The 18,169-nt window shown below is 42.7% G+C and overlaps 1 pseudogene; it reads right to left on the bottom strand.

Annotated features, from left to right (window-relative positions):
- The window catches only part of LOC110647421 (60S ribosomal protein L6-like), a 70,588-nt pseudogene extending 58,106 nt beyond the window's left edge, over positions 1-12,482 (bottom strand).
- Between the last annotated feature and the right edge of the window lie 5,687 nt (positions 12,483-18,169).

Here is an 18,169-nt window from a genome sequence, read left to right as displayed (position 1 = left end):
AGAGATCACCCAAATGATGTAATCCGATCTTTAGAGATCGTGCTAATGATGTAATTTGATCTTTTGAGATCACCCAAATGATGTAATCCGATCTTTTAGAAATGAAATAAATTTTTTTTTGTTTAAATGTTTGTCTTATTATTGCGTTAGTTATTTTTTGATCTCTGATATGTGTATCCGATCTGATCTCTAAATGAATCGCCATTAGCCAATCCGTGGTTTTGGAAGTTTGCTCAATCTGATGACCCTGACTAACTAATCTCATTTATTCGATTTTATTATGTTTGTGGAACCTTCTTGCGACGTGTCAAGGAAGTGGTCGGTTCCACTAACCGATGAGTCGCTTAGGACTTCGTGAGCATTTAATGCTTAGATGGGTATAAAAAGGGAAGAGGTGAGTCAGTTGTCTCCTTATGTCATTTTCAGAGCTTCTCTAAGAATCTTAGCATTTTCTCTCATTTTCTCAAGTTTTTAGGCACCGATCAAACTCCAGTAAGGGTTTTGATTTCTTTTCTTAGTTAATTTCTTTTATTTTTTCGAAAATGATGGTGCCGAGGGTCAGAGAGTTGCAAGCCCGCCTTCCGTCCATATTTCGTGGACCTCGAAAGAAGGCGATGCGACTGGGCTAAGAGGACGTCCCAACATAGCCATCGTTTCGATTACTGGTCCGGCCACCAGACGGAGGCAAGGAGCATCTTTGAGAAGAGAAAACCTGCCAGTTGATGAGTTGCCTTCGGTCCTGAGAGAAACCAATCTCCAATCTAAAAGCCAAGAGTATAATCTGCGGATTGACTCTTTTGAGCTAATCAAATGCCATGGCGATCTTCGGGTCGATCACTTCTTTGATGAAGGAAATCTTATCATGGTATACGAAGAGCAGCTGAAGGCCAGACTCCGTTTTCCTTTAGACTAATTTTTGAAAACCATCTTAAAGTTCCACCGTGTCTTGATAGCTTAAGTGCATCTGAACTCCTGACGGACTTTAGTAGCCTTCCGGGGACTCTGCCAAGCTAAGAAACTGGAGCCCATAGCTAAAGTCTTTGCCGAGCTGTACAGGCTTACCCGAAGGAAGCATAACGAGTTTTGGTTCTTTCAGGCAAAGCCGAACTGCGGGCTCTTCACTGATCTCCCTTCTTCGCTGAAGAACTGGAAAAATCAGTTCTTTATATTGAAGAGCAAAATTCTGAACGGCTTTGAGGGTATCCCACGGAGTTGGCAACACCTGGTCGCTTCGATCCTGAAGAAGATCACCTTAAATAAGGATGAAGATACCATGGTGAAAGAGTTAAAGTCCCAAGCATCCACCCATAAATTCTCGTGCTTAGATGTGGTTATGGCTGAACTGAAGTAGTGGATGATGCGGCTGATCACTGATGAAGACTATGAGCTTCAGCTCTCTGACCTCGGTCTTGGTACAATCCATATCTCTAGCCTCTGAATCTTAGCGAACTCACTAACTTCTTCCCTGTGCAGGTATGGCTGGTGGCGACGCTTTTAAGGAAAGCCGCAAGCAAAAGAGGGAGGTCTCTCGAAAGGTGTGGGTGATGAAGGAGGCCACTGTTACTGCTGCTCAGACTCCTCAGCGAGAACTGGTAGAGGTACCGAGCTCCCCTCCCTGACCTCAAGAGTAGCCGATCCCAGAAGTAGAGGTCGTCATTCCTCCTTCTCAGCAGATTGCACTTCCACCTCCTCTGCCTCCTCCGATCCCTTCCAATGTGGAAGGGAAGTCTTCTGGTCCTTCTGTTAGGATGCTTTCTTGAGACACTCAACTCCTGATCCAATCACTAGAAAGGAATCGTTCTACCCGAGGGAACCCCAGCTTAGCCAAAGTCATGGGCGCCTCCATCTGCTTCCAAGAAGAGCGGAACAGATTGGCAGAGGATAGCATCGATGATATTCTAACTCAGACAATGAGCTTGGGTTTGGAGGCTATTGCCAATCAACATGTAATCCGATAGAAAGCCCATGCCTTAAGGAAGGAGATCCTTAAGGCGGTCCAGGATGCCTCAGCTGTACAAGCTCAACTCTTCTCTGCTAATGACTACATCGCCAGAATAGAAGATCTGATGAAGCATCACGAAGAGAGGATAGCTGAGGTGGAGCGAAAACTTAAAGACTCCCGAGCTAGTCGATCTGCTAATCTCGCTCATTTTTCTGAGGAGCTTCGCGCGAAGGAGGAGGAGCTCCAGGCCAAGGAAGAGGAAAGCACAATGAAAGAGGCTGGGGCATATGTGAACGCCCATAATGATCTCCTGGCTGAGTTGAGGAAGCGTTATCCTGAAGAGGACTTCTCCTGGACGAACCAGCTCATTCCAGAGGTCGAAGAGGAGAGTGACGAGGAGCCAGAGAGAGAGAGAGGGAGGGGCGGATGATGTACCTAGGGAGTAGGTTGGGGGTGTTCCACCTGTTGAATGACTTGTATATATTTTACTTTGAAATGAATAGAAATCCTTTTTGTTCAATTTCTTGATGAGATTGGAAAGCGTCCAAATTGTATGAGTACTTAATTGTTTGAACGTATTTGAACATTAAACTTGAAAGCGATTATTAATAAGAGTATAAGAGATCAGAAAAACATTACACGTAAGCATAAGATCGAACTAAGTCATGACCAAATACCGGATAAAACTTTGGAACATTAGAATTGCAAAGACTTGACATTGACTTGAACTCTTAAGATCAGAATCATCATCAGACCGGATAGCAACCTTAACTTTGTTTTAAGGAAAATCTGGGGCATTCAAGTGAGAAGTCTGATCTTAACATTAGCCAAATGAAGTTTAGCAATATTTGTATAAAGAGATCGAAGAATATCAGTAGGCAAGATCGGATGGTCTGGAGACTGGATATTGTTTTGAACTCATCTGACAAAGATCAAGAGGTCAGAGAATAATTAACTTAAGTATGAGATCGGTTTGTTCCATGGTCGAGCAATCGGTGAGTTCGAAAAAGCCATTTGTGATCGAAGGACGTCGGTTGAGAGCGGATAATAAAGTCGATTTTAAAGTTCCTTGACTTCTAAGGTCGGCCAAAATATGGTGTCTACAGCTGCCCCTCTTTACATAATTCTATTAAAGAGAATGAAATTCTCTCGTATAAGAATTATGTAAAGATTTGGATCCATATTTTGGGTGGTTGGGGTATTGAAAATTAAAATGCTGAGAATTAAAATCAATCTGGATCTAGGAACCAGAGGTTGATAACAGGAAATTAAAATACTAAGAATTAAAATCAACCTGAAAATTAAAATGCTGAGAATTAAAATCAACCTAGAAATTAAAATGTTGAGAATTAAAATCAACTTGGATCAAGAAACCAGAGGTTGATAACTGGAAATTAAAATGCTGAAAATAAAAATCAACATGGATCAAGGAACCAGATGTTGATAACTGAAAATTAAAATCAACTTGGATCAAGGAACCAGAGGTTGATAACTGGAAATTAAAATGCTAGAAATTAAAATCAACTTGGATCAAGAAACCCAAAGTTGATAACTGAAAATTAAAATGCTGAAAATTAAAATCAACTTGGATCAAGAAACCCAAAGTTGATAACTGAAAATTAAAATGCTGAAAATTAAAATCAACTTGGATCAAAGAACCAGAAGTTGATGGCTGGAAATTAAAATATTGGAAATAAAAAATCAACTTGGATCAAGGAACCAGAGGTTGATAACTAGAAATTAAAATGCTAGGAATTAAAATCAACTTGGATCAAGGAACCAGAGGTTGATGACAGGAAATTAAAATGCTGGAAATTAAAATCAACTTGGATCAAGGAACCAGAGGTTGATAACTGGAAATTAAAATTCTGACAAAGCAAAGCAAACCTGACGCAAGAAGTTCTTCCAATCGAAGTGTACTTAACAAGATCTCGAAGATAAATGACTAATGGAGAAGGTCAGAATGAATCCCCCAGGTTTGTCCTACGACTTCCTCTTTTCCTCACTTTTCTGGAACGCCCTCACTTATTTTGTAGAAAGCGCCATTGTGGGTTTTCACTTTCTCATCTGGACATTCAGCTAGTGTCGACACCATATTTTGGCCGATCCCCAAAATTAATAAAACTTTGAAGCCGATCTCTGGTACTAAGTCTCCTCTGGACAGTTAATTACATTTCCGATCCTTCCTTGATAGGTAGTCATTATTCCGATCTCTCCTTAAAAGGAATTGAATCAACGCTAAGTCCTTACATTCGTCAAAGCTCCGCCGATCTCTCAAAACATTTACCGAACTCTCAAACCCGCTGTCGAATTTCCGGACCTGTCGAGTATATTCCTGATCTCTGTTGATAAAATGAACTGACAATAGATCTTTTCCTACCGGTTTTATTACTGACCTCCTTTCCAAATGTTTAAGAGCTAAAGTTTTGGTTCGATTTAATGAGGATTCAGATCTTAAGTGTTCGGGTTAAATTTTCAATCAAGTTCCGTTCAGCATTTCTTCCCTACCGATCTCGTGCTTAAAGTACTTTCCGATCTCTTATACTTGGAATAATAATCGCATTTAGTTTTCGATTTGCTGTGCTCATACAATCAAATACTCAGACAAACAATGGTCTAAAATTTTCCGATCACAACCATTCATTGAACAAAGAGGCATTTCATTCCATATCATAATTTGTACAAGTTATTCGGCTGGGGGATCACCCCCAGCCTGATCTACATTTGGCTCACTCACTCTCTCTCCTCAGTTCACTTCCTCCTCACTATCTTCGCCGTCGCCCTCGGGAGCCAGGTCGTCCATCCAGGAGAAGTCCTCTTCAGGGTAGCGCTTTTGGAGTTCGGCCAAGAGGTCCTTGTGAGCATTCACATAGGCTCCGGCTATCCCTGTCACCATCTCTTCATCTTTCGCCTTAAGCTCCTCGTCTTTCTCCTTAAGCTCTTCGATGAGTTGGGCGACCTGAGCGGCTTCGTTGGCATGAAGTGCCTGGACTTCCCCAAGAGCACGTTCCCTCTCAGCCAAAATATGATTTTGTTCGGCCAGCCTGTCTTCATGGAACTTTGCCCGTCCCTCAACTTGAGATATATAATCCCGAGCGGATGAGAGTTGGGATCGGAGTGAAGCCAATTCCTGATTTTTCTTCCCGATCTCCTTACCCAGACGCTGGACCTTTTCCCAAACCATGGTCTGATTCACCAGGCACTCCACATTCAGGCTCATGGAATGAGTCAAGATATCATCAGGGCTGCTCGAAGATAGCCTGTCCCGATCCTCCCGAAGAAAGATGGAAGACCCCAAGACTTGGGCAAAACCGGGGTTCTCCCGAACAGTCCGGTTATTCTTCAGAGACTCCATTAGCTTTTGGGCGCCGCGAGAGGAGGTCCTCCCAGAAGATTGAGAAGGCCCCTTTTCCGTGCTTGGAACAACTGGAAGAGTCAGAGGCTGCTCTTCCGATCTATGAGGAGATCGGACAGCTTCAGTGGTTGGCGGATCCGAAGGTTGAGGCGGGTCTCTTTGTATCTCCCCGGGTTCGTAACCGGGTGTTTGAAGCCGTTCCGCACGCTTAATCTCTTTCACTTTCCGGGAGATCTCTCTCTCCTTTCGCTTCCTAGAACCTTCACCACCAGCCATACCTGCACAAAGAAGAGGTCAGTGAGATCGCTAAGGTCCTGAGAGCTGAGATATAGAAAATACCAATGCCGAGGTCAGAGAGCGGAAGTTCGCGATCTCGGCCGGTGATTAGCTGCATGGTCCAATGGTGCGATTCGCGCCACCGCATTTGGACAGGAATATTTTAGAGTGGCGGCCTGACTCTTCAGATCCATCACTATTAAGCCTTCCTCTTGACTCAGGGTAATGTGTTTCGGAAGCAGGGGCCCCTGGTACCACCAGCTACGAGGAAAGTCCTCAAAGCAGCTCGGATCTTTACTCCTCAGAATGAAGAACCGGTTCTTCCAATTCTTAAGGGATGAGGGCAGATCGGAAAAGAGCCCGCAATGAGGCTTCACTGAAAGAACCAAATGTTCGTCATCCTTTCGCGAGTTAGTCTGTGCAGCTCGGCGAACACCTTGGCCGTAGGTCTGATTCCCTTAGCTCGGCATAGACCTCGGAAAGCTACCAAGATCCACCACGAGTTGGGGTGAATTTGAACAATGGATGCTCGGTGAAGTTTTAGGACCTCCTTATAGAAATCGTCTAGAGGGGACCTCAGACCGGCCTTTAACTGTTCCTCGTACACCATAACCATGTCATCCTCTTCAAAAGAATGATCGACACGAAGATCGCCATGGCACTTGATCAGCTCATATGAATCAGGACAAATATTGTATTCTTGAACAAACGATTGCAGATCGGATTCTCGAAGAACCGACGGAAGCTCGTCTATAGGAAGGGTCTCTCTCCTTGAAGTAGGTGCAAGCCTTGATAGTATGACCCGCCCCCGACCTGGAGCAGAGACCCTAGGGGGTTCAGGTTGCATGCTTGGCCCGACTACCTCTTCTTCATCGGAAGACCATGAGAACTGAATGGAAGGGGGGCTCGCCGCTCTCTGACCTTCGGCACCGCTCATTTTCAAAAGAAACAAAGAATTTAAACTAAAAAAGGATCAAAGCCCTTACCGGAGTCTGATCGGCGTCGGAAGAACTTGAGAAAGCGAGAGAACTTCGAAGTTGTGAAAGGGGATTGAAAATGGAATGAGAGAACAACTGGCTAACCCTCCCACCCCTATTTATACTAGTCCGAGCATTTAATGCTCGCGATGTTCTAGGCAGCGCATCGATTGGTGGGATTCGACAGCTGTTCTGACACTTCTCTCAAATATCCGAATGTTCAGGGATCGGTTAATTGGAGATCGGCATAATAAGTTAAATATTTTGAATAAAGGATCAGTTAAGTGTCATTCAGGTAAAGAACCAGATCGGACAACCATATTAGAGATCGGAAAATAATCAATGCAAAAATAAGATGATAACCGACAAAATAAAGTCTTTATTTTCAAAAGATCGGATTACATCATTTGGGCGATCTCTAGGGATCGGATTACACTAAAATTGGATCACATCATTTCTGTGATCTCTAGGGAACGGACTACAATAAAGGTCTAACTACGTCATTTGGGCGATCTCTAGAGATCTGATTACATTTTAGGATTACATCATTTGGGCGATCTCTAGAGACCAGTGGAACATCCTATCTAAAAGGCCTATGTCAAAGCCTAGTCTCGTGGCTGAATCAAAAGACGAAGCGGACGCTTTGGGAATCGAGGGACAATTAATGCTTTGACCAGACCGGACCAGAGAAAAGGAGAGATCGGAATAATAGATCGGAAGGTGGGAGACCAGCATGAAAGGTCGGAAAGAACATGTGAAAGAGATCAGGAAGAGGAGGGATCGGTAGGCAAAAAGAATAAGACAAATCCCAATAACCGTCGTCAGAATCAGAGCCGAGGTAGTTAAAGCGTGGCAGACGAAATCTCCACCGCACGCCTGAGAATCGCCCACAATGCTGACAAATGCCAGAGTATGTCATGACAGTCCTGTACATCCCAATCCCTACCGTTGATCTCACTTGTAAGGACGAACCCGGAACCATCGGATCAAAAGAGAAGACGACAATACCAACACCTTTTCACTCTCAGCCCTCAGATCGTTCCGGACAAAAGGATTCAAGACCGTCAGATTAAAAGAGGACAAGGACAAATATTTTGAAGAGTGATCTCAGCCATTCATCTTGATTCTCTTTAATTCCTGAACATCCGATCATGTCCTTCAAAATCTTGACCCTCCATCTCCCTCAAAATAAATCCTGACCCTTCATGGGGAGCATCCGATTCCTATAAATACCTGCATGAAAAACTGTTCAAAGGACGGACGAAAAAATAGACAAGAGGTTGTTATTATAGTAGAGGAACTCTGAAAGTTCATTTAGTTTGTTACTCTGCTATTTAGAAGTATCGATCAAAAAGACTTTTGAAACTAGTTTTCTGAAGTGTTTTCTTGAAAAGATTCTGAATACTGGAACTCTACATTTCCAGCTTGTTCATTATCTGGTCATACTCTCACTTTCTGCCTTTTATTATCTCTGCTTTCGCTGTCCAAGCTCAATATCATTCGTTTCTTTTGATCTGATTGCATTTTAACTAAGTACTCTCCAGTTCACGAAGAACACCGCTCTCAGGCTAATCGGTCCACTGTCTTATCCCTGTTTGCCACCCCATAACTATTTTAGCAGATCCGGTTCCTCACAGGTAAGAGTCCATATTGCTGTTTACGTTATTTTCCACACTTTCTTTGTTCTTTATACATCCGTAACTTTCTTCAAGGTTATTTTGTACAAGAGAACCCAAGAGAAATGTTATTGTAAGAGTTCATGCTACTGCTTTATTAAGTATCTACATTTATTTTCCGCATTTTCCTTGTTCTTCTTACGTCTACTATTTTCTTCAAGATCACTTCTGCATAAGCAATCCCCAAAGAAAGTCACTCTCAAATCATCTTTTAGTGATCAGTTCATTTTATTGATCTCCGTCATTTCTGAAAGCAAGTTTTCTAACTCCTAGTAATATGTAAATGGTTGGGTAAACGTAGGTAACTGCAACTTAGGGGTCTCTTTTAAAAGAGAGAACGTGAACAACACGTCAGGAAGATAGCCAAACTATTAGGCCGACGTAAACAGCAATTCGACAAAGATGTCATAAAGTGGAATAAGACCAAAGTAAACGAAACAGAGTAGATCGGTCATTAATAGATATTGGTAAAATGAACGCAGGGAAGGTCGGTAAATCAAGTCTAGTTTTCCCTATCTAGTCAAAAGGTATCGAGAAGCCTTATCCCCAGCATCTTAGAACGCCAGAATCCTTAGCTTTAGGTTCTTATGTCATGTAGTTGAAATTAAAAATCCGGGAGATCGGAGAAATCCCTTCCAGGCTCCTGTTAATCTGAAAGAGATCGGAAGAGAGTTCTTGTCCAGTCTCAATCCAAAATTTTAATAAACGTAAAAAGAGATCGGAGGAGAGTTCTTATCCGGTCTCCCTTCAAAATTTTAATAAACATTAAATAGGGATCGGAGGAGAGTTCTTATCCGGTCTCAACTCAAAACATTAATAAATAACTCTAAAGGAGATCGGAGGAGGGTTCTTATCCGGTCTCCCCTCAAAATTTTAATAAATAACTCTAAAGGAGATCGGAGGAGGGTTCTTATCCGGTCTCCCCTCAAAATTTTAATAAATAACTCTAAAGGAGATCGGAGGAGGGTTCTTATCCGGTCTCCCCTCAAAATTTTAATAAATAACTTAAAAGAGATCGGAGGAGGGTTCTTATCCGGTCTCCCCTCAAAATTTTAATAAACAACTTAAAAGAGATCGGAGGAGGGTTCTTATCCGATTCTCACACCCGTTCACTAAGGTTGTCTCATTTACTTATGTATCTGGGTGATCCAAATTTAGTGAAAAATCAAATATTCCTTCTACCAAAAGGATTAACATTGCCGTCTAAGCCTTCCTAACTAATTTATAAAGGACGCAGAATTAAATCTACTTACCCTTATTAAGGGACGAGGTGGGGTGCCTAACACCTTCCCCACCCGTTTACGGACCCCGAACTTAGAATCTCTGTTTTGAAGTGGTTTCATTTTTAATTTAACTTCTCAAATGGTTTTCTTTAGTTTCCCTCAAAACTAAGGTGGCGACTCCTCACTCTTTCCCACTTCGGTGAGTGATCGTCCAGGCGACCGCAAAATCCATTGCGACAGCTAGGAGAGCCCTTTCAGGTTTTCACTCCCTTTTTTTTTTTTTTTTTTTTTTTGCCCGGCTATGGTTCATTCCCTGCAAATCTCATAGCAATGTACATGAGGTTATCAATATCCAAATCCTGATCTTATAATAAAGTTTTAATGGATTAATAGTGCATAAATGAAGACATGTGGGAAAACAAATTAGAGAGAATGAATGATTTTATTAAGGTTTAAGAATAGAGGTACAATTTCAAAGGAAAATGGTATAAGACTGGATCTCACAGATTCCTTGTAGCTAACTTCGAACTCCCTTAACTGCCATTATTTCAAGTAATCTTCCGACGAATGTTCGTGCTGTGGTGACCTATTACCTCTTTTGGTCGTGGGTTCCCTCCTTTATTTCTCCGTTTTCTGGTTCTAGGAGTGCTCTTTTAGGTTTTCACCCCTAGATTTTTGTTTTTTATTTTTATCATTTTTTTTTCGCTCGCTTTTTCAGGATGCCTTTCTAGGTTTTCACCCTTTGGTCATTTTGCAGAAAGCGCCCTTGCGGGTTTTCGCCTTCTTTCGCACATTTTGTTAGGAGCGCTCTTTCGGGTTTTCACTCCTACGTTTTTTTTTTTTTTTTTAAGGTATAATATCTTTTAACAGCATCTGCATTCACAAATCTTGGGAATTCTGCCATAACCGGTTTGTACTGGTCACACAAACTTTGGATCCTTGGGCCGTTCAGATTCTTAGCATTGTCGGTGACAATTTCACTGGGGAGACCATGTCGACAGATAATATTATTCTTGAAAAATTTGAGAAATGTATTTTGTGTGATATGAGCATATGATATTGCCTTGACCCATTTGGAGAAGTAGTCAATAGCCACCAAGATGAACCTGTGCCCATTGGATGCCTTGGGATTAATGGGACCAATTACGTCAATGCCCCACATTGCAAAAGGCTAAGGCGAGACCAAGTTAAACAACTGATGAGTACTAATCTCCCAGTACAAAATTTCACCGCTAGGGAAGTATCCCAGTACTAATCTCCTGATCATCCTTCTTCCATTTCAGCTTGCCCCTGGAGGGTATTCTTTAGTTTTGATGTAGACCTGGATATCATGATACCAGAGTTTACCATCAGTTTCTTCTTCGATCATGAAACAGTAAGCCGGCTCACTCCTTGCTTTGATTTATAACACCTGTGTTGTCTGTCCCTCTTCCATCTGAGCCATAACAGCCAGAGTGGCTAAGGCATCGGCAAATTGGTTCTTGTCGCGATTGAGGTGAGTGAAGGAAATCTCTACAAATTTCTTGATCAATTCCAAGAGGTACTTTTGATTGGGATCAGTTTCGGGTCTTTAGTCTGCTATTCCCCTCTGACTTGGTAAATGATCAAGGCCGAATCTCCGTACACCTCCAACTTCTTGACCTTCATTTCAATGGCAGCCTGTAAACCCATCACACAGGCTTCATATTCTGCAATATTATTGGTGCAGTCAAACCTTAGCTTGATGGCTATTGGGAAGTGTTTTCCATCAGGGGATATCAAAATCGCCCCAATCCCATTACCGAACAAGTTGACTGCTTCGTCAAAATACATTTCCCATACGTCAGTCGATTCTTTGTCCTTGCTGCTGACCTCGTTAACATGCTCATTGGGGAATTCAAAATCCAGGGCTTCATAATCTTGGATCGGGTTTTCTGCCAAGAGATCAACAATAATGCTTCCCTTTACTGCCTTTCATGTCATGTAGACAATGTCATATTGGGAGAGTATGACCTGCCATTTTGCTATCCTCCCTGACATGAACGGGCTTTTAAATACATATTTGATCGGGTCCATTTTGGAAATGAGCCATGTTTTGTGATTCAACATGTAATGCTTGAGTCGATTTTCCGTCCACGCCAATGCGCAACAGGTTTTCTCTAGGAATGAGTATCTCGACTCGTAATCATTGAATTTCTTGCTTAAATAGTAAATGGCTCTTTCTTTTCTCCCCGTGTCATCGTGCTGCCCCAAAACTCACCCCATTGAACTCTGCTAAACTGCCATGTACAAAATCAACGGCCTTCCCATCACTGGAGGAACCAATACTAGCGGGTTCGACAAATACTGTTTAATCTTTTCAAAAGCCTCTTGACAAACTTGATCCCACCAAGCGGTGTTATTCTTCCCGAGTAGCTTAAAAATAGGCTCAGCTTTAGTAGTGAGATTGGAAATGAATCTCGAAATGTAGTTTAGTTTTCCCAGAAAACTGCGCACCTCCCTTTCTGTCCTTGGGGATGGCATTTCTTGAATGGCTCGAACTTTGTCTAGATCCACTTCTATTCCCTTTTCACTTACTCTAAATCTCAATAGCTTACCCGACCTGGCCCCAAACACACACTTAGCTGGGTTCAATTTTAGTTGATACTTCCAGAGCCTTTCGAACACCTTTTTCAATACTTGTACATGACTTTCTCCCTCCGTGGACTTGATAATCATGTCATCCACATACACCTCCACTTCCTTGTGCATCATGTCATGGAATAATGTGAACATGGCACGTTGATAAGTAGCTCCAGCATTCTTTAATCTAAATGGCATGACCCGATAACAGAATATCCCCCACTGGGTAATAAAAATAGTCTTATCTTTGTGCTCGTCATCCATGGGGATTTGGTTATACCCTGATGCTCCTTCTATACACGAACATCTCCCCAGGCCTGCAGCATTATCTACCAGCACATCTATGTGAGGGAGAGGGAAATCATCCTTCAAGCTCGCCTTGTTCAGATCCCTATAATCAATACACACGCTGACTCTTCCATCCTTCTTCATTACTAGGACAACGTTGGCTATCCATTGAGTGTATTTGACCACTTCCAAGAATCCAACATGATACTGCCTTTTGACTTCATCCCTAACTTTGAGCAGTGTGTTGGGGTTCATTCTTCTTAACTTCTATTTTACTGGAACCGTCCCAGGAATCAAAGGGATCTTGTGAGTTACTATTTGAGGATCCAATCCAGGCATATCATCATAGCTCCATGAGAATACATCGATGAATTCCTTGAGCAAGCTGACCATACTCTCAAATTCCCCATTATTTATGACTTTAAGTTCCATCTTTATTTCCTCAATCCCTAAATTTATGGTGTGCGTTTCATCTCCACAAGGCACCAGGGAAGGTTCGTCTCTTTCACCCCATTCTTCTACAGGTTCTTCTTCAGAATCACTTGAAGTAATGGCAGTTATGAGAGTTTCAAAATTAACATAAGGAACTTCTGAGTCAATTGAGTTATTAGGTGTGAATTGGTCAATGGTCTTTACTCGAGATTGAGCATAGGAATGTCTTTTGCTTCTCAATTACCTAGCTCTTGCCCCTTGGTGATTGGCGATATTAGTGCCTCAGACAGGGAGTCTAGTTGTACGACATCAACGAATGGTTCTTCAGGAGACTCTTCACTTTCTACTGGATTCTGAATGATTGGCTTGGTGAAAACATCGGTGATTTTCTGGACAACTTTCGTTTTCCCCACTCTCTTGTCAAACCTTTGATCCCGGAGGATGTTCCTCATCCAGAACCTCCCGTCCATAAGAGCATCTTCCTCATATCCCAAACCAAAATGGTCGATTTTCTGAATAGCTGGTATTAGTTCAATAATTCCCTGCAATGCGGCCCTCAATCCCTTGCCCTTCTCATAGCCGCTTTTCAACATTACCTTCGCAACCATAGCCGCAGCCCCCTCATCCATCGGGGTAGTCCCTTGTAACTCCAGTGCTTGGAAAGAGCTTTCCAAGGACCTTTCGGTTGTTTCCACATAAGGAACCGATTGAGGCTTGGTGACTAGCATGGCTTCCTCCCTTCTTACTGTGATGATTTTGCTACCCATTATGTACTTAATCCTCTGATGCAGAGTTGAAGGCACAGCGTTTGCCGAATGGATCCAGGGTCTCCCCAGCAACATGGTGTATGCAAGCTCGATATCCATCACTTGAAAAGTGACATTGAAAGTGCATGCCCTGATCTGCAGTGGTAAATCGATGTCCCCAAGCACCTCCCTCTTTGTATCGTCAAAGGCTCTTACCACCATGGCACTTTGGCAGATGGCTGATGAGTCAACAAGTAGTCTTGCCAAGGTGGCATTAGGCAAGACATTGAGGGTAGATCCATTGTCGATTAAGACTTTGGCAACTATGCACCCTTTGTATTTGATTGTCATATGTAGAGCTTTGCTGTGCTTCAAGCCAGCCGGATCTATCTCGTCTTCCTAGAAAATGACAAAACTAGACGCTTGAATTTGCCCCCACTATTTTCTTAAATTGCCCCGGTATGATATCGGGGTTCACAAAGGCCTGGTCTGGAACCTTTTGCAAGGCTTGGCTATGCACTTTTGAGCTTAGTATTAGCGACAGTAATGAAATTCGAGCAGGCATCTTTCTCAATTGCTCGATGATGTCATACTCACTCTGCTTCATTATTTGTAGCAACAGTTCTTCCTCTTCCTTTGGTTCAGCAGGTTCCCCTTTCTCAACTCTCACAGCCCCGTCCTCCATGTTTTCTTATGGCTCTCCCATTTTTACTTTCCCCTTCTTCTTTTCCCTCTCATCATTTCCGTAACATCTCCCACTCCGAGTTATAAATTCTGTTTCCTGATCTTACAGGAGGGAGACAAGTTTTGGGTTCGATTAGGGAGTAGCATTATTGGAGGGTCCGGCATAAGCCATTTTAAAGTGCTCATGGGGAGCGAAGCATGGCTTAGGAGGGGTTATGGGTTAAGTATATATATAGTTGAGGGTAGGAGCTGAAGTGCTACTATATGCCTCCTGAGTAAAGACTTGAAGATTGTAGTTCTAAGGCACTGTATGGGTGTTTGTGACTGGGAGTTGAGGTGGGGTTCGGATGGTTGTTATTGGTGGTGTTGATGTTGGTATGCAAGGAGCAGAAAAGGTTAATCTAGGATTAGGGGTGGAGGCATTCCGGCCAAACCTGGCTATGTTCACTTCACCCTCCAACCTCGGTCTCTGTTGACATATCAAAGTTTTGAGTAACAGCATCCTCCGGACTTCCTGCCTAAACTCCTCACAGTTTTGTAGCTCATGGTTAGCCGCTCCTCTGTGGTAGGGGCATCCTGTGTCACTTTCTAACCCAGACGTTTGAGGACATAGATATCCCTCTCTTACTGCCATAGCAAAAATCTTCTCGAAATGAGGAATCAGCTGATCTACCTCCAAAATTGAATTTTCATCCTCTGGCTCTATCATATTCACGCCATTACCTGTACCATGATTAGGCAATGAGTTTGAAGTGACATTGGGAAGAGAACCATTTCCCTCAATTTTTAACCAACTGTTTCTGATCAGGGCCTGTACTCTTCCTCTGAGAGCTCCGCAGTTGTCAATTGAGTGCCCGAGTGCCCCGCTATGATATTCACATCGGGCATTGATGTCATACCACCTAGGATATGGTGGCTAACTCGGGTCAAGGGGGATAGGCACTATTTGATTTATACTGAGTAAGTACCGATATATTTCACTAAGTGGAAGGAGGAGAGGTGGATCAGGGTTCCTTTGTGGTCTCGGGTTGGTTTGGGGAGGAAGTGGTCTTGATTGATTCAGTTGGGCGGGCGGTCTGGGGTTGTAAGCTGCTTGCGGTGGATATTGTGGGCAAGGGTGAGGATAATTTGGGAAAGAGGGCGGAATGTTTGCTATTGTCGGGCCTTGAGTAGGAGGGTATGACTGAAAATTATTTTGAGAGAATGGAGGTTGGGTTTGTCAGGTGATGGAGTGTACATCACCTTCTTTCTTCTTTCCAAAACTGGCGGTCTTCTTTGCAGAGTTCTCAGTCAACTCCTGTAGTCTCCCTAATCTGAGCTTAGCTTCAATTCTTTCGCCCGCTTTAATGATGTCTGAAAAGCCGTTGGAGGTGTTTTCGATCATAAGATTGAGTACGGAGCCTTCAATGTCTCAATGAATAGAGAGCAGAGTTCATTGTCAGTTACCGGAGCATACCTCTGCTGCTTTCTCTCTCCATCTCTAGGCATACTCTTTGAAGCTTTCCCTCTCTCTTTGCACCAGATTTTGGAGGTCTCTTCTCATGGGGACAACATCGCAGTTGAACTTGTATTGTTTCAAGAAAGCATCGGCCAAATCTTTCCAGGAGCGTAGTTTGCTCCTATCCAGTTATATGTACCATCGCAAAGCTGCCCCGGAGAGACTTTCGTAAATGAAATGGACCAAAAGCGTATCATCTTCAGTGAGGGCAAACATCTGGGCTATGTAAGTTGACAGATGGATGTAGGGATCTGAATTTCCGATATACTTGTTGAAGTCCAGAACTTTGAACTTTGGTGGCACCACCACATCTGGTACCAATCTCAGTGACGATGCATCTACTAAGCCGTACATATTCAGTCCCTCTATCGCTCTTAATCTTTCTTCTAGAGTGGATAACTTATCATTTTCTTTTGCTTTACTTTCTCCTCCTACTGCATGAGCTATTCCCCCAGTTGGGAAATAAGGGGCAGGGTGAACTGGAGGGATTGTTATGGAAGGGTGCAACTTAGCATTTGAGACAATCGGATAATAAGGGAAAGGTAAGTCATTATTTGGGAGGGTCGGATTGTCAGTGATTGTCGGATCCGAAATAGGAGGTTGAAAGGTGAAAGAGGTTGATGCTTGATGAGAATCAACTGTTGTAGGGAGTGGGGGAGGTAATGGCAAATTTGGTTCGGATGTGGGTCTATTTTGGGACATTTCCTTCATCAGTTCTGAGACTTGGTCTCTTAATTCTGAAACTTGTCCCTGTAGATTATGTACTTATTCTTGGTCTTCCATTATCTTCTTCACTAGAAACCTTGTTAAGTACACTCATCTTGGTGGAACTGCTTGCTTAGTCGGGTTTGCCTTGCTAGGAGCAATGTTGATTTCCTATGGGAAGTATTTTAAATCATTCTTAAATTCTATTAGCATTAAAAGTCCTAACTGGACAAAGGATACAGAGGCAAATGACTGCCGAAATGGAGTCTGCAAAAGGTGAATTGCGTTAACTTTATTATGGCATCCCTCGATAGTCCAACAATGAATGACGGGATCGTATACGTGTCCATGATACTTGTCCATGTGACGTATTCATCTTTTTGAATAACCCTAACGAGGATAGTTCCCACGGGAGTTACACTATTCATTCACATTTTGCTAAACAATGGGTCAAAACGATTCATTAATCAAATAGTTCATACGTAGCATTTTTTACAATTGCCTAAGCTCAGGAAGATTCTTTAGAATACAATGACATCTTTTGAGATACTCATAAAGTCTTTCTTCTTGTCTGGCGGGATTGAATATTTTCAAGGCATATTCAGATTCTGGCAGGAGTTCTTGTTTCCCTTGTGCTATCATTCTTTCTAGCTGGCCAACATTTTCTCTCAGCTCTTGATGAAGGGTTGCTTGCTTTTCTTTTTCTTTTCTTTCTTTAGCGCATTCTTTCAAAATGTCATTGATCAGTTGTGCCTGTTCCTTTAGTTCAAGCTTCTTCTTCTTGCTTTCTTGTTTATACTTTTCCATAAGTATCTCCTGGTATTTCAATTTCTCTTGCAATTTGCTATTCCGAACTCCTACCTCTCTTATTGCACCTTGAAGCGAGGTTTTTTCTTTCTCCCACCGTGTTTCATGTTCTTCAAACTTCGCCTTTTCTGTCGTTGCTTCTTCCCTGAGTCTCTTTACCTCCTTTTTTAGGATTTGCTGTTGGTCTCCCAATTGCCTTATCCGTTCTTATAGTTGCTGGTTTTTAGCGTTCGAACTTTGTAGAGAGCTGACCAACTCGACGTTAACTTCTTTTGAAAGCACTTCTCGACGAGGTGTGCTGCCCTTTGGTTCTGCTGGTTCGGAAACTGGGTATCCCTAATCTCTGCTTGCCCTCCATCTAAGGTAATCTTCTGTGGTACTTGGCCTTTTAGGTGACCGTTCAATCATGGTGACCTTTTCCCAGGACTTGCGAAATGATTTCAGTTCTTCCTCTCTACCGGGTTCATGATAGAAATGAGCTTGATGAAGTACTTCAACATTAGTCGCAAGCTGGGTTGAACGGAATTGCCTCATTACTAAAGCTGGGATGGAACTTGTATATCCTGTCAATCTGATCAAAGGTGCCAAATGATTGTCCCCTGTACTGGACAAAATAGGCTAACCCACAGACCATAACTTCCTCCAGCAGTAGTTATGACTGTTGAAGCTTAGAATTTGCTCTTGCCATTGCAGTTCATTCTTTGGACTTACTGTCAATCTAGCCATTTTTTCAATGAGCGGCTGGTTGGGATACCAAGTTAATCCCTTAGTTTCCAAAGGACAGACATGGCTGAGGATCCAAAGATGTAGCAATTGGGAACAGCACTTGATGATTCCCTTACCTTGTTGTCTGCAATAGGTTAGAGTCAAAAGGGTCTCTGTAAGGATTGTAGGTATTGGGTTGATGTTTTGCTTATCTACTACCCAAAACATTTCTATGACACTGTGAGTTATGACTC

This window comes from Hevea brasiliensis, chromosome 3 (genome assembly GCF_030052815.1).
Source record: "Hevea brasiliensis isolate MT/VB/25A 57/8 chromosome 3, ASM3005281v1, whole genome shotgun sequence".
Taxonomy (NCBI): domain Eukaryota; kingdom Viridiplantae; phylum Streptophyta; class Magnoliopsida; order Malpighiales; family Euphorbiaceae; genus Hevea; species Hevea brasiliensis.
The sequence above is the reverse complement of the archived record's forward strand: the minus strand, read 5'-3'. Positions and strand labels throughout refer to the sequence as shown.